At 42.8% G+C, this 15,361-nt stretch overlaps 1 protein-coding gene across 11 annotated transcripts in view; it reads left to right on the top strand.

The window, feature by feature from the left end:
- The window catches only part of CEP70 (centrosomal protein 70), a 90,666-nt gene that overhangs the window by 620 nt on the left and 74,685 nt on the right, over window positions 1–15,361 (top strand). For 5 of the 11 annotated variants that reach the window (XM_087870230.1, XM_087870228.1, XM_045791856.2 and 2 more), the window contains exons 1-2: window positions 10,026–10,171; window positions 12,118–12,220. The gene's annotated coding sequence lies outside the window, so the exon portion shown is untranslated. The other 6 variants (XM_087870229.1, XM_087870224.1, XM_087870226.1 and 3 more) reach the window with 5 other exon arrangements.

Raw genomic sequence — 15,361 nt, 5'->3', positions numbered from 1 at the left:
GGGTGGTTTTGATTTTCAGTGTCACCAGCAGAGAGGAAGAGGGTTGTTGGGTGGGCCATCTGAGGAGGGCAGTGAGTGGTCCCTGTGGAGAGTGTGCCCAGTGACAATATACAGACATTTGAAAGGGTGCTGGAGGGACTCTGAGGGCCCAGAAGATTTGGGGGCATGAGGGCATCCAGGCCCTGTTGTGCAACTTCTTCCCCCGGCTTGAGGTTAATGTAAAGGATTGTTTCGTCTTTGGGGTTGGGAGAGTGGATGCTGAGCAAGTGTGTGAGAGAACGGGGATTGAGAGACAAGAGGAACAATCGATTAGGTTAATCAGTCTGCAGAGTAATAATGACTGAGTTCTTTTTTTTTTAAAAGATTTTATTTATTTATTCGACAGAGACAGAGACAGCCAGCGAGAGAGGGAACACAAGCAGGGGGAGTGGGAGAGGAAGAAGCAGGCTCCTAGCGGAGGAGCCTGATGTGGGGCTCGATCCCGTAACGCTGGGATCACGCCCTGAGCCGAAGGCAGACGCTTAACCGCTGTGCCACCCAGGCGCCCCATAACGACTGAATTCTTAAGCAAATTCTGTTACAAGGATTCTGCTTAGTGAGCTCTGATTTCTTGTTTGCCAGCTGTATTGAAAGCTCTTCGAAGACAGACTTTTCATATTTGTATTTTCTTCTAAACCAGTGTCTTGAGTAGAGAGTTTTCAATAAATAATTGTTGAAAGAATGAGATAGGGGGGGAAAGGTAAAAGGCGCCAGAGTTGAAATTTCCAGCAATGGGACAAGGCTGGCTGAAGACCTGTCCCTAATTATTTTTTCCTAGTCCTTAGTTCTTCTAAGAAATAATCCTGAGTTGTTGGGCTAGGAGCAGGAAACCCCAGTTGGGGAGCAGCTTAGTGATACTGTTTAATGAAGGATCATATTTCCTTGTAAAACTTTAGGAATCTGGACATCCTTTACAAGACCAATAAGGTGTAATTTATTGGGTGCTTGCTATGTTCTTATAAATTGTTGCCTGTATTTTTCACAACAGCCCCGTACTTTTATTGCAGAGAGACCCAAAGCCCTTCCGAAGTTGCAGGGCCAGCATGTGGAGCCAGGCCTGTGGGATTCAAAAAGTTCATGTTAGCAGGGCCTGTTACTACAAAAGTGTTAATTGTGCTTGAAGAAAAATCTGGGCCATTTCATCGAGGCCTGGGAAGCGGCTCTGCCCACAGGCCGCAGAGTACGTGCATGAGGCCCTCAGATCTGCACCACGAATAGGCAGTGTAATCTGATTCCTCGGCTGGCTTCTTCCATGTCACTCTGTTCTCTTTGGGCATAATTTCTGGGATACCTGGGACGGAGGAACATACCAGTTTGGGCTACATTTTCCACCTGCTCGTTCCCGGGACCCAGGACACTGATGGTAGCAATAGTCACTCGTTACTAGACAGAACTGTTGTGGAAAGAAAGTCTGAAGAAAATACTGCGAAAGGTAATGAACTTGAGTATAAAATGTATTCAGTCAAGCTGATCCTGCTTTTGACTTTACTTTTTTTTTCTTCCTCAAAGTAATCTCTATGCCCAACATGGGGCTCAAACTCACAACCATGAGATCAAGAGTTACATGTTCTCCTGGCGGAGCCAGCCAGGTGCCCCACGCTTTTGACTTCATTCTCATTCTCAGATGATTTCCTTGTTTCCCAGGAAGTACCTAGAAGCTGTTCTTACCTCTTAAACTGCCTCTCATCAATTTGCCCATTGACATCAGTGATTGATTGATTGATCAATTGACTGCTTTTTTAAGATTTTATTTTTAAGTCATCTTTCACCCAACGTGGGGCTCAATCTTACAACCCTGAGGTCAAGAGTCACATGCTCTACTGACTGAACCAGTCAGGCCATCAGTGACATAGTTTAAGAGAGCAACTAAAAATGTTTTCGTTCACCATTCTCCATGCCTTCATTGGGCCTCCTTTTGAAAAGGGAATTGTTAATGTATTGACTGACTTTTCGAACTTACTTTTTAAACAGTGTGAGTGGAGATCAAAATAAAAGGGAAAAGTTACATAGTCTGATACCTACAAGACTTAAAATTTTCCACATGCCCTTCCAGTATTGGTCTAGCCTGAGTACCAGTAATACGTTTAAAGGAAGAGGCACCAGTGCTTTAGAAAGAAGCCCACGACCCAGAGTTCTGGCCTCAGAGGATTGTGTGTCGGAACCAGTACCAGTACCCACAGTCGCCTGCTGCTGCTGAGACATCTTTCCCTCAGCCCAAGGGCGCTGTGGCTCTACCTGCACAAACATGGAAAGTGGAGAAGCAGTGAAACAAGGTGATTTTGTAGAACTTCAAACAAGAGAAGCTTGACAGTTTCAGGAGAATGTAGGTTGAGTCATGTGGAGAGTGGGGTCTGTAGATACACCTTTAATTACAGCGAAGAGCCAAAGGAAGGCAGTACAGACACATGTTCCAGTTGGTTAAGACTTGGTAAAAATTTGTAGCATAAAATCAAACATAAATCATGTTTATTTAGAGAAATTTAAAAAGTGTAGAAATTAATACCCATATTCCTGCTACCTAGAACTGACTGACCATCATTAAATATTGGCTCATTGAAAAACTTCAGTGGAAGAAAACATTGCATATAAAAACCCTATTGCATTTGCAAGTCCAACACCATTACTTGCTTCTCTTCCCCCAAGGCCGATATGAACATGAATTTGGTGTTTCCTTCTGAGTCCATTTTCTATAGTTATATACACGAATAGCTCATGCCCGTTAGAATGGCTGTTATCAATAAGAAATAACAAGTGTTGGCAAGGATGTGGAGAAAAGGGAACCCTTGTGCACTGTTGGTAGAAATGTAATTTGGTGCAGCTACTATGGTAAACAGTGTGGAGGTTCCTCAAAAATATTAAAAATAGGAGTGCTTGGGTGGCTCAGTCGGTTTTGGCTCAGATTATGATCTCAGGGCCGTGAGATCGAGCCCCATGTTGGGCTCTGCGCTGGGTGTGGAGCCTGCTTAAGATTCTCTCTTTCCCTCTACCCCTCCCTGCCCCTCTAAAAAAAAAATAAAAATTGAACTACCATATGATTCAGCAATTCCACTTCTGGGTATTTATCACACACACACACTATGACTCAGCCATAAAAAAGAAGGAAATTCTGCCATTTGTGACAACATGGATGGACCTCAAGGACACTGTGCTAAGTTGAAATAAGTCAGAGAATGACAAATAGGTCTTTTATAGGTGGAATCTAAAAACAAGACCAAAAACAAACTCACAGAGAACAGATTGGTGGTCACCAGAGGTTGGGTGGAGGGGGGAAGAAGTGAGTGGAGGGGATATAAATTTATTTAAAAAATAATAATGAAGAAAGATGTTTTGCACTATCCCACTTTGAATTATATACTGTCAGTTTATTATTACTAGTGTATTTAGCTTGTCTCTACTGTTTTACCTTTTGCTTTCTATTTGTCCCACCTTTGCTCTGCTTTTTGTTTTCCTTTCTCTCATTCTTAAAAGTAGCCTGAATTTTTGTTTTCATATTCCATTTTTTTCTGTCTACTGGTTTGAAAGCCATTGACTCTATTCCTGTTCTTAGAGTGGCTACCCTTAAAATTTTACATCGCACACTTAACAGAGCCTAAACATCCCACTCCTCCTTCTAGGCAATGCAAGGACCTTGGAATACTCTAACCCCGATGGCTGTTCCCTTCCACCTTGTAATCAAGTTTCATTTGAGTCTGTCCTTTTTCTCAGCCCACACATTGGCCTTCATGATCATTATACTGAACTGTACAATGTTTGCTTAGATTTATCTACATGTTTATAATTTTTTCTCAACAATCCTTGCATCTCAGACTTGTCTTCTTTGATCACTTTTCTTCTTTGTAAAGTACATACTTAGAACTTCTTTTAGTGTAGGTCTTTGGTGATTTTTTAAAAAAAGATTTATTTATTTTAGAGAAATAGAGTATGAGTGGGGGGAGTGGCAGAGGGAGAGGAAGGGAGAGAATCCTCAATTAGACTCTCTGCTGAGCGTGGAGCCCCACTGGGGCTGTATCCCAGGACCCGGAGATCATGACCTGAGCCAAAATCAAGAACCAGCTGCTTAACTGACTGCCACCCAGACGCCCTGGTCTATTGGTGATTTTTTAAAAACTTTGTTTTGAGATAATTATATCTGGGAGCAAGGGAGAGTCACTGACCTGGAACCACTTTAACATGCTTCCGGGGTCCTATCCGATGCAAGAATCTAGGACTCAGTTCCCCCAACTTGCTCCTGGCTCTGCTGGTGCTCCTGATTGTGCTGAGTAGGCATTCGCCATTAGGTAACCTCCTCTCTAAACCCCGCCTCATAGCTTTGGGTTCAGCTCAAAAATTTTCTTCATCTCTTTTGAGATTTCACTTCTTGGAGAACTGGCAATGAAATAAAAATTATGGGCTTCTTTAGCAGAAAAAGAAAAAAGAAATTATGAATAAATGTACTTGGACATGATAAGGTCTTGCTTTTAAAAAGTTATTTGAGCTGTGCCTGGCTGGCTCAGTCGGTGGAGCGTTCAAGTCTTGATCTCAGGGCTGTGAGTATGAGCCTCATGTTGGGTGTACAGATTACTTAAAAATAAAATCTTAAATATTTATTTGTTTATTATTTATTTATTTATGCTGCCACGAATGGCAACTGGAAATCTGTGCGAGAGTAAGACAGGATTGTTCTAGGGAGCTCTTTCTTTTTCTTTTTTTTTTTGTTTTGTTTATAATGATTTTTTATTATATTATGTTAGTCACCATACAGTACATCCCCGGTTTCCGATGTAAGGCTCGATGATTCATTAGTTGCGTATAACACCCAGTGCACCATGCAATACGTGCCCTCCTTACTACCCATCACCAGTCTATCCCATTCCCCCACCCCCCTCCCCTCTGAGGCCCTCAGTTTGTTTCTCATAGTCCATAGTCTCTCATGTTTCATTAGGGAGCTCATTCTTCGGAGTTCCTATCATCGTCATCATTACATTTATTCAGTATTTATTGACAGTCTGTTCTGTGGCAAGCACTGAGGGGAGACTATAACAATGAGCAGCACTGACGGTTTTCCCCACTAATGAAGTTTACATTCTAGTGGAGGAGGCACTCACAAAAAATGAGCAAACAGATTGTAGTAAGTTGCCTCCAGAATGGTTCCCAAGGATCCCCACTTCCTGGTATTCACATCCTTGTGTAGTCCTCTCTTACTTTTTACCGTAGTTGGTCTATATCATTAATAGCATATAGCGGAAGTGATGATATGTCACCTCCTGGATGAGGTTATAAAAAAAGACTTCTTCTTTCTTAGGTGCTCACACACTCTCTCGGATCACTCCCTCTGTGGGAGGCTGTATGTTGTGGAGGATACTCAGGTAGCCTGTGGATAGGACTGCTTGCTAAGGAACAAACTGAGCCCTGCCAATAACCACATGAGTGAGTTTGGAAGTGAATCCGTCAGCCCCAGTTGAACTTCGAAATGACTAACCGTGGCTAACAGGTTGACTGCAACCTCATGGAAGATTCTGTCCAGACCATCCAGCTGAGCCAGTCCTGTATTCCTGATCTACAGACATGTGAAGATATTAAATGTTTGTTTTAAGCTTCTAGTTTTAGGGATAATTTGTTATGCATTAGTAGATGACTAATACACAGACAGATGAAATAACTGCAAATTGGAATAAATGCATATACCAATCTTATGGTGGAGCAGATGCCCGTCAAGAGAAGTGGTATGGTCAAGTGCTTAATGAAATAGGCTTTGGAGCCTGAATGCGGGTTTCAGATCCTGGCTCTGCCACATACTGGCTGTGTAAACTTAGCAAGTCTTTTTTTTTTTTTTCCCCAGAATTTTTATTTATTTTTGGGAGAGAGAGAGAGTGAACACAGAGAGAAAGGGAGAAGCAGACTCCCTGCTGAGCAGAGAGCCGACGTGGGGCTCGATCCCAGGACCCTGAGATCACGACCTGAACCAAAGGCAGATGCTTAACCAACTGAGCCACCCAGGAGCCCATTTTTTTTTAAATGTCTATTTTCTAATTTGATCATTGTAGAATGAAGGTAATAACAGTACTTATGTTAAGGTTGTTGTGAAGAGTCAAGAAGTTAAAAAGAAGTGTGTAGCCCAGAACTTGACACATTATACAGGTTTAATTAATATAACTATTGTTAATCTGCATTGATTCTTGAGCATTTGTTATTAATCTTTTTTAAAGATTTATTTATTTGAGAGAGAGAGAGAGAGAGCATGAGCAGGGGGGAGGAGCAGACTCCCCACCGAGCAGGGGAGCTCCATGTGGGGCTTGATCCCAGGACTCTGGGATCATGACCTGAGCTGAAGGCAGATGCTTAACCGACTGAGCCAAGTACCTCATGTTATTAATCTGTTTGACCTATTTGCTTGTGGTCTTTCATACTGGAAAATGGCTACTGGAGGTGAATGCACCTAAGTCTGACTCAAATTCAGCAGTGCCACTCCACACTGTATTGAGCATCTACTATGTGCCAGGGACAGTGCTAGGTCCTGGAAAACAGTAGATATGATCCATGTCCCCAGAGTTCACATTCTCATAGGGGAGGCAGAAACAAATGTATTAGTGTAATTAAGGATTAATTAAGGATTCTAAATCTTGAAGAATCTTCAAGAATTCATCACCAAATGCCATTCAAATTTGGTATACTCCTTGTTATGGGGAGAAACTTAATAGTCTATGCCTAGGAGAAAATTTGAGAATCAGTTTAGAAGTTTAGATATGAAAAGATCTGTTTTAATGCTAATGAAGGCTATAATTTATACTGGGAAGACAAAGCACAGAGGAGAGCAGTAAGCTGAAATGAAGACAGGCTTTGGATCTCAGCTTAAATGTCACTTCCTGAGAGAGCCTCCTCCACATACCCCTGTTCTCTTCCTTCTCTTCATAGCACTTATCATAGTTAATGCGTATTTGTGGGTTTTTTTCATAAGTACCATGAGGGCAGGAATCTCACCTGGTTTACTCACCACTGTAAACACAGCATCTAGTTTGATGGTACATAACAGTCTCTTAATACATTTTTGTAAATGAATGTTAAAAGAGTGTTTAGAACCATTAGCATCCCAGTGGGTCATTGAAGACTCAAGATCAGGGTGCCTGGCTGGCTCAGTCAGTAGAGCATGTAACTCTTGATCTCGGGGTTGTGAGTTCAAGCCCCATGTTTGGTGTAGAGATTACTTAAAAATAAAATTAGAAAAGAAAAGAAAACTCGGGATCAATGCAGCAGGATGCTGAGTCAAAGACTGAACTTGTGTGAGGTCTTTTTACTTCTCTAGCAAAGAGAGGTGCCAAAAAGGCCTTGATGGTCCATAAGAAGGGACCTTCTTTGGAGGACAGTACTGTAGAACTTCCTCCCCTCCACTTGATACACACAAAATCCAGGAGTGAGGAGGAGGAGGTTCCCTTGTTAGGAAATAGAGGGTAATCAGCCTTCTTGTGCTTTGAAGACTGTAAAGGATACCGGTAATCCTACATCTAACATCCATGGTCCTCCTGGCCCTTACAGGACTCCAGTTTTACTCAAGTAGCCATACCTCCCCCTTGCAACTTATGTGACTCAAGGAGCACCCACCCCATTGCCAATTCCAATTATGGTAACCCCTTTTCCCTTCTGGAATCCAAGCTTAAGTCCTCTTCACATTTGCTAGGCAGTTACTGATTGGGAGGTGGAGTATATGCCTGTGTGACCTAATTGGCCAAAAAAAAAAAACAAAAACAAAAACAAAACCAGAAGGAAGGATTTTAGATGGAAAAGAAAGTATATGGTCCTGATTGCTCCTGGTAGACATCTGGAAAATCACTTTAGTATGAATTTGAAACCTACCATGTTTACAGCAGAGCGGAGAGACTAAAAGATTGGGTCCTTGATAAGTTGTTGAACCATTGAGTTCACCAACCTTAAAGTCTGTTTTGCCTGTAGACTTTCTGTTGTGTGAGATAATAAGTTTACTTATTGCTTAAGAAGAGAGTTTGAGTCAGTTTTTCTATTATCTGCAGCCAAAATGATTCCAGCTGACGTGTGATATTTGACTTCCTGGCTCAGTGCAGCTACAGTCAGAAGAGTGGGCAAGTCACCCTATCGTCTTGGAAAAGGCAAGCAGTTGGACTCTGTGTTTTGAGGGTTGAAAATGAAAATCTGTCTATCAACTATTGCTAATGTGAATAACCAGGTAAGGAAAGGGTTTGAGGGCAGGGTTGAGAACATATTTGCATGGGGCAGACTCAGAGATCAAACTCACAGTAACCCCAGCTGCCTGGGAAGAAGGCCTAATATGGGCCTGGAAGTATTGTATCTGAAAAGCTGTGACCCTGAGACTTCTTGTGAGACACATCATGCCCTCTGTTGGAGATCGTTGTTGGCCCTTACAGGACCTGCACAACCACTGACCTGGAAAATACAGGTCGTCAAACAGCGACACCATGTGGCTATAAGATGCAGCGACAAGAGTGGGCCAATGAGACTTCAGGTCTTCCCTTCAGGTGTGTGGAAGTTGTATTTTCTGCTAGGAATTTTGGATCACTTAACTCCCCATGAGATTTTGAAAGTGGTGGGCAGGGACCCTGTTTGTAGGTTCTGAATTTATTAAGCTGAGAAATAAAATATTGAGGTGATTTTCTTTTGTGGGGAAAAAAAAGCAGTGATCATATTTGTACATGGTAGAGCTATTTTTACGGTTTTTATCTGTATTATCAAGATGCATGAAAATTAGGCTTGAAGACACCCAAACAAAAACCTTTCCATTTTATTACTTCTTTTGAAAACTTGTCTATGGTTTCCCATCACACCCTGGATAAAGTCCCAGGTCCTTAGCACAGCTCCTAAGGCCTTCGTATTCTGCCTCTCCAGGGATGCAACATATTACTCAGTTTGGTCAGGAAGCCCTCAGTAAGTTCCATTGTATTTGTAAAGGCTTTGGGCGTTAGGTTTTAGGGGAGGACAGATATGAGCTGTACCAAAGGGGCCCAGGTTTAATGACAAAAAATAACAATAAGGTTTACTGAGCACTTGTGATCTAGGCATTATAATAATATGCTTTGAAGTTAATTTGCACATGAAGTTTTCTCTAAATATCTTTCCTCCCTGTATTGCTGGGGAACTCCTACCATTTAGAATCATTCAAGTATTCCTCTAAGTTTGCAGTTCGTGAGCTTGGCTGCACGTTGGAATCACCTGGGGAGGGGGAAGGGGGAGAGACACTACTGACAAACTATTAACACCTGGGTCCCACACTGGAGATTCTGATTTAAGTGGTCTGGGGCTTGAGCACGAAGTTTTCACAGCTCCCCAAGTGATTCTAATATGCAGCCAGGGTTGAGTCCCACAGGTCTAGGAAGACTAAAGTGGCCCATTTAGGTAATTCTTCTCTTTCCCTTCTGCGCCCTGCGCAAACTTCTCTGATTATGCCTATCACACTGTATCTTAATTTCAGAACGTATAGTCATCTCCCTAACTAGACTTTGAGCATCTCCAGTCAGCCACCTCTGCATTTCTGGAGCCTCATGTAGGGCCTGACCCTTCGTGGGGATTTGAAAATGCTGAACGGAAGGGTAGAATGTCAACAACAAACATACTGGGGTCCTCCAAATGCTAGGTGCTGCTGTGCTCAGCAAGGTCTGGAACCTAGAGAACAGGCTGACTACAGGACTAGAAGGGCTCAAAGTCACAGCTTGAGTATATTGTGTGGAGGGCAGTGTGCGGTGGCTACATTGCCGGGGCCTCATTTCCACCAACGGCCTCAAATAGATATCTCTGCGGTCTTCCCAGTAAATGAGTTTCCAGGTGGCTGCTAACAGCACCTGCTAGGCCAGAGCTTGTTGACGGTGCAATGGCAGTGCGCAGGCGCAGACCGCAAACGCGGCTCCTTCTCGTCGGCGTTACTATAAGTCCCGCCCCCAGCAGCGGAGCCAACCGGACGCGGGGCCGACCTAGGCCCCTCCGCCCCGCCCCCGCGGCGGCAGGAGAAAACAGCCTCCGCGTTCGGAGGCGGAGCCGAGGCGGGCCTTCTCGCCGCGCTCCAGCTCGCTAGGCCGGCCTCCCACGGCGCGGTAACGGTCGCGGAGGCGGAGCCAGAGGGGCTGAGCGGGGCCGGGCGGGGCGCGCTGCTGGGGGGAGGCCGCGGCTGAGGAAGGTGAGTGGCCCTGGGGTTTCCCCTTCGTGAAGCATCCCCGGGACCGGCCTGACCTGGAACGGGCGAATGGTCAGACCGACTTGTCGGGGCGCCCAGAGAGCGCGCCAGTTAAAACTCCCAGAGTAAGGGTTGCGGCCCCGGACCAACCAGGTTCGAGACCTGGCTCCCCGGCCTTTGCCATCTGCTCCTGTAGTCTCAGCGCCCGCGTTTCTTCTTCAGTGGCATGCGGCTGGTAATTCTGGGTAGGTGGGGGTTCAGAAGGTTCAGTGAGGCCGTGAGTGTAGGGCTTAGAACACCCGGCGCGGACTGGCTTGCGGCGAAGTTCCGGGCGATTCCTCCGTGTGCGAAGGTCGACAGAGCTGACCCTCTTCGCTTTTCAGCGGCAGGGTGTCTGAGAAGGTTGCTTGGCTGGAGAAGACCCGGAGCAAAAGGGGGATGGATACGCGAAGGAGAAGGCGAGTAGCCCTTCCAACGGTTCCTCAGGCGCGTTCCGGATTCGGAGGCCTGCTGACGACTTTCTGCGGAGCCTAGATTGACTCTGTGAGGAACATCAGTGAGGTGGAAATGTCAGAAGGCTGAGATCTGGCGCTTAGAGACCACACGGAAAGGGTTTCTACTGCCACTTATTTTCTAAGCATCATAATATTAAGCATTGTGCAGGCATTACCTACTTTGGTTCCAATCCTCTGCATGAGTTTTTTAGTTTTTGTATTGCCAAGTAGACTCCTGCCTCCCCCGCCACACCTTGAGGAAGAGGTGGCTGACTGGGGTTTTTGTTTTGTTTTGTTTTATTACGTTTAGTTTGCCACCGTATAGTACATCATTAGTTTTTGATGTAGTGTGACTGGGGTTTTTTTGTCTGTGGCTTCTGCCTCAGAGGGGGAGTGACGTGTTCTGGCCCTTTGTGTATCCTCTCCTGGGGCAAAGTGATTGGGTGGAGATAACATCCAATCCTAACTCCTATTTCCTTACTTCTTAAGAAAATTGAGCAGCATGCTGGCATGTTTTTGGAGTAGAGCTTTTGTATTTCATTGACAGGAGAGACTTTGAAAGCATTGCATGTTCCATTTATTGCAGTAATGTGAAATACGTGCTTTTGAGATAGCTAATTACAGATTTTGATGTGTCTCAGTTGAGAATCATTACAGGCCATGGTTTGTTATTTCCAGCGTTTCCCCAAGAAAGTGCTGAAAAATAATTACATTTTATTGGATGATGCTTGTTAACTGGGCCTCAGACTTATGAAGAGTAAGTTACCAGAGCACTCTTGGAAACCTGGACAGTGCCAGAAGATACAACATGCTTTGCTTCTCTGCATTTGGCTTTTCATACCATGTACAAACCAACTTGTATCCTGCAACCCCTATTCCCAGAGTCTCACTTCAGGTGTGTTATGGCACTGATTAAAGCTATAGCATTTTCTTTGGCGTTGGAAAACATTTGGTCTCTACCTGTGACTTAAAGTTCCAGATCTGTGTCCTGCCCCAGCTTATAGTGGGGGAAAAGCCTGGTGCCTACTATCAGCGCACTAATTTCACAGCGTGGACCTCAATAAAGGAGGGCTTGATCACAGGTGGAATTGAGATAGTTTTTCTTCCTGCCTTTGCCTTTTGTGTTTAGTGGTATTAGTCTGAGAGTGCTTCATTTTAGTACCCTTGCAAATGAGAATATTCTATCTTTGTAGCCAGAAGTCAGAATTGATAATAGGTTATGATAGATTTAGACTGCCAGCTAAATGTTTCAACAAAGCAGGGAGAGGAAAGAAGAGAAGGGTGAAGACACATGGTGATGAGTGTCGAGTCCATCAGCGGTTACGTCAGTTGTTCCCACTTTGGTTGAGTGGTTACCAGTACCATAGATGTCTGCTCTGGGAATAACACAAAACCATTCTTACTAGGAAGTTGAACATTTTAAGATTTTGGTTTCTTTATCTTTTTGAAATCTAGATGAAGATCCAGTTTCGGACGTGAGACTCACTGGGTGATCATTTCATTGAGATCAACTTGAATGACCAGGTGAAAAGTGCAAGAGGAATGTGCTATGACTGAGGTATGTCTAACGTGACAGGTAACTCTCTGAATGTTGAGAGACCATGGAAAAGACCTATTATTTGTTGAATACTGTAATAGATACATATATATCCTTTTGATCTCCTGATAATCCTAATAGGTAGATATTTTAAACTCAGGTGAGGAAACTGAAGCCCAGAGAAGTTAAGTAACTACCCTAATTCACATAGCTGGTCACCAACTCTAATCACCAGCTCTGTCCTGCTCTGAGCCAGACACTGTTCTATTTTCTTTCTATATTAACTTCTAATTTCCATAACAACCCTTTGAGCTACGTACTTTTACTATCCTCATTTTATGGTAATGAGATCAAGGCACAGAGTCATTAGGATTTTCCTGGCTATTTGGCAGAATCCACAATTCAAATCCAGGCAGCCTGGCTACAGAGCTATACCAGCTTTCTTTTGATTAGTGTTTTTGTTACTTTTGTTTTTATTGTTATTTAGTAAAATCTTTTTATTGTAAAATGAATTTTTATTTTGAAGTCAAACAGAAAAGAACACATGTACCAAATGTGTAGCTTAATAAGTCATTAAAATAAGATGATACCACTCAGATCAGGGTGTAGAACTGTGCTCACCATGCCAGAGCCCCTCCATGTCAATCACAATTACTTCTGTACTCCCGTTTGAGCCATTCTTCTGACTTCTGTAGTAATTGCTTTCTTGTGTTTGAGTTTTTTTCATAAATGTATATTTCTAGACACTATAGTGTAGCCTTGCTGATTGAAAAAATTTTTAAGAACTTTTTAAAAAGATTTTATTTATTTGAGAGAAAGAGAACGAGTGGGAAGAGGGGCAGAGAGGGAGGGAAAAGGAAAGAATTTCAAGCAGATTCCCTACTGAGAGTGGAGCCTTATACAGAGCTCCATCTCATGACTGACCTGAGCTGGAACCAAGAGTCAGGCACTTAACCAGCTGAGCCACCCTGGTGCCCCTTAAAAACTCTTTTAAAATAACTTTGGGTTTTCAGGGCGCCTGGGTGGCGCAGTCAGTTGAGCATCTGACTCTTGGTTTCGGCTCAGGTCATGATCTTAGGGTCATGAGATTGAGCCCTGCATTCAGCTCCATATTCAGCCTGGAGTCTGCTTGAGACTCTCTCTCAAATATAAATAAATCTTTAAAAAAAAATCTGTAGGTTTTCTCTCTATTCCTTCCTTTCCCTTATAATTTATCTGATGCAGAATCTGGGTTTGACCTATATATCCAACGGTCTGGATTTTGCTGATGATAAATTCATGTACAGTTCAATATGTTCTGCCCTGGGTAATTCCTGCACATTGGTAGCTGGATCCAGGACTGGATCAGACTCAGATTCAGTTTCTTTGGCAATTCTCTAAGTGGTGTTTGGCAAGACCATTGGAGGTGCCCATGTTTCTTTGTGATCTTAGCAACTTTTGATACTTTGTGCCTGTATCTGTTCATTTAAGGTTGCAAAATACTGGTATTTTAATTCTGTCCTGTTTTTTTTTTTCTTATTAGTTGGCATACTAGTCCCTTATCAATCATTTGGATACACAGCTGTCCAATTCCTTTAGGAAAGGCAGCATAAATGCTTGATTCCTTCCATTTATTTACCGATTTTCAAGATAATAAATTGGTTCCTTATCTCCTGAAGACTGTTCTTTTTAAAAACTCTAATGTCAGTATAAGGTCATGAACTTAAATGTATTTGCTGGGTTTTAGTTTATTGTAATCATTATCATTATTGAAGCTCATGTTGTCTCGTCTTTGCTCTGGGGGGAGCCTATTTAAGCCTGTTCTTTTGATTTGACCCTTACTAGTCTGATTGCTTGTTATTGGATAGTTTGAATGTTCTGTCCCAAATGTCAAATCATCCATTTCTTCAAGAAACTCTGGTTTTTTTCAGAGGGAAACTGCATTTCAAGGTCATAATCTGTATGCTAGGGATCCATAGTCATTGTTTGAGGCTTTTCAGTAGACAGAGCTAGAATACCTGCATTTGTCTATTTAAATAGAGACACACACACATTAAAGATTAAGTATCTCATGAGTTCATATAAATACTTCCAGTACAAATTGAGACTATAGAGCTTTTATTTAATTTCTCCATTATATTTATAACCCCATTTTTCTTTTTCTTTCTTTTTTTTTTTAAAGATTTTTTTATTGTTTGGCAGAGAGAGCACAAGCAGGGGGAACGGGGGAAGTAGGAGCAGGCTCCCCACTGAGCAAGGAGTCCATTGCGGGGCTCGATCCCAGGACCATGGGATCATGACCTCAGTCGAAGGCAGATGTTTAACTGACTGAGCCACCCAGGTGCCCCTATAATCCCATTTTTCCATACTGAGGTTACTGGTTCTTGAGAACATAGGAGATGATAATCTCGAGAATTAATGATTACTCCTTTATCTCATATTACATACACGACAGTATCAGAGTTATATTATTGATATCATCACTAATATGATCACTGAAAACATTAAACTCTGTGTTTTTTGTTTACGTTCTTCCCATTCTTCCCTCTTTTTAAAAATAGTGGTACTATATCTGCATTGTCAGAGCCTGCAGTTATTACATATTCTGCTTTTCTTCTTTTAGCCTTCATTTATTCTTAGTTCTACAAGTATATTTAATGCTCTCCACTAGTGTTTATGTTGATGTTTTTTCTAAAGATTTTATTTATTATTTGAGAGAGAGAGCGCGTGCACACGCATGCGAGCAAGAACAGGGGGAGGGGCAGAGGGAGAAGGAAAAGCAAACTCTCCCGCTGAGCAGGGCACCTGAGATGGGTCTGGATCCCAGGACCCCGGGATCATGACCTGATCCGGAGGCAGATGCTTAATGGACTGAACTGCCCAGGTGCCCCTGTGTTGATGTTAAAGACATCATTTTGATTACCTGACGCTCCTTTATTAGGTTCCTCAGGAAGGAATATTCCCTGAGTTCTTGTACGTGGATAAAAGTTTGTGTTCTTGTACTTGAAAGTCAGTTTTGCTGATATAAAATCTTTGGTTCACATTTCTTTTCCTTGAGTTTCTTAAATATATTACTCTTTTTCTTCTCGTATAAAACATTGGTATCAAAGCCAGATGATAATCTAATTTTTCTTCCCCTTTTAAGTCATTGTTCTTTTTTTCTAGATGACCAAAGAATTTTTT

Source organism: Ursus americanus, chromosome 20 (genome assembly GCF_024610735.1).
Source record: "Ursus americanus isolate L20-20 chromosome 20, mUrsAme1.1.p, whole genome shotgun sequence".
Taxonomy (NCBI): Eukaryota; Metazoa; Chordata; class Mammalia; order Carnivora; family Ursidae; genus Ursus; species Ursus americanus.
The sequence above is the reverse complement of the archived record's forward strand: the minus strand, read 5'-3'. Positions and strand labels throughout refer to the sequence as shown.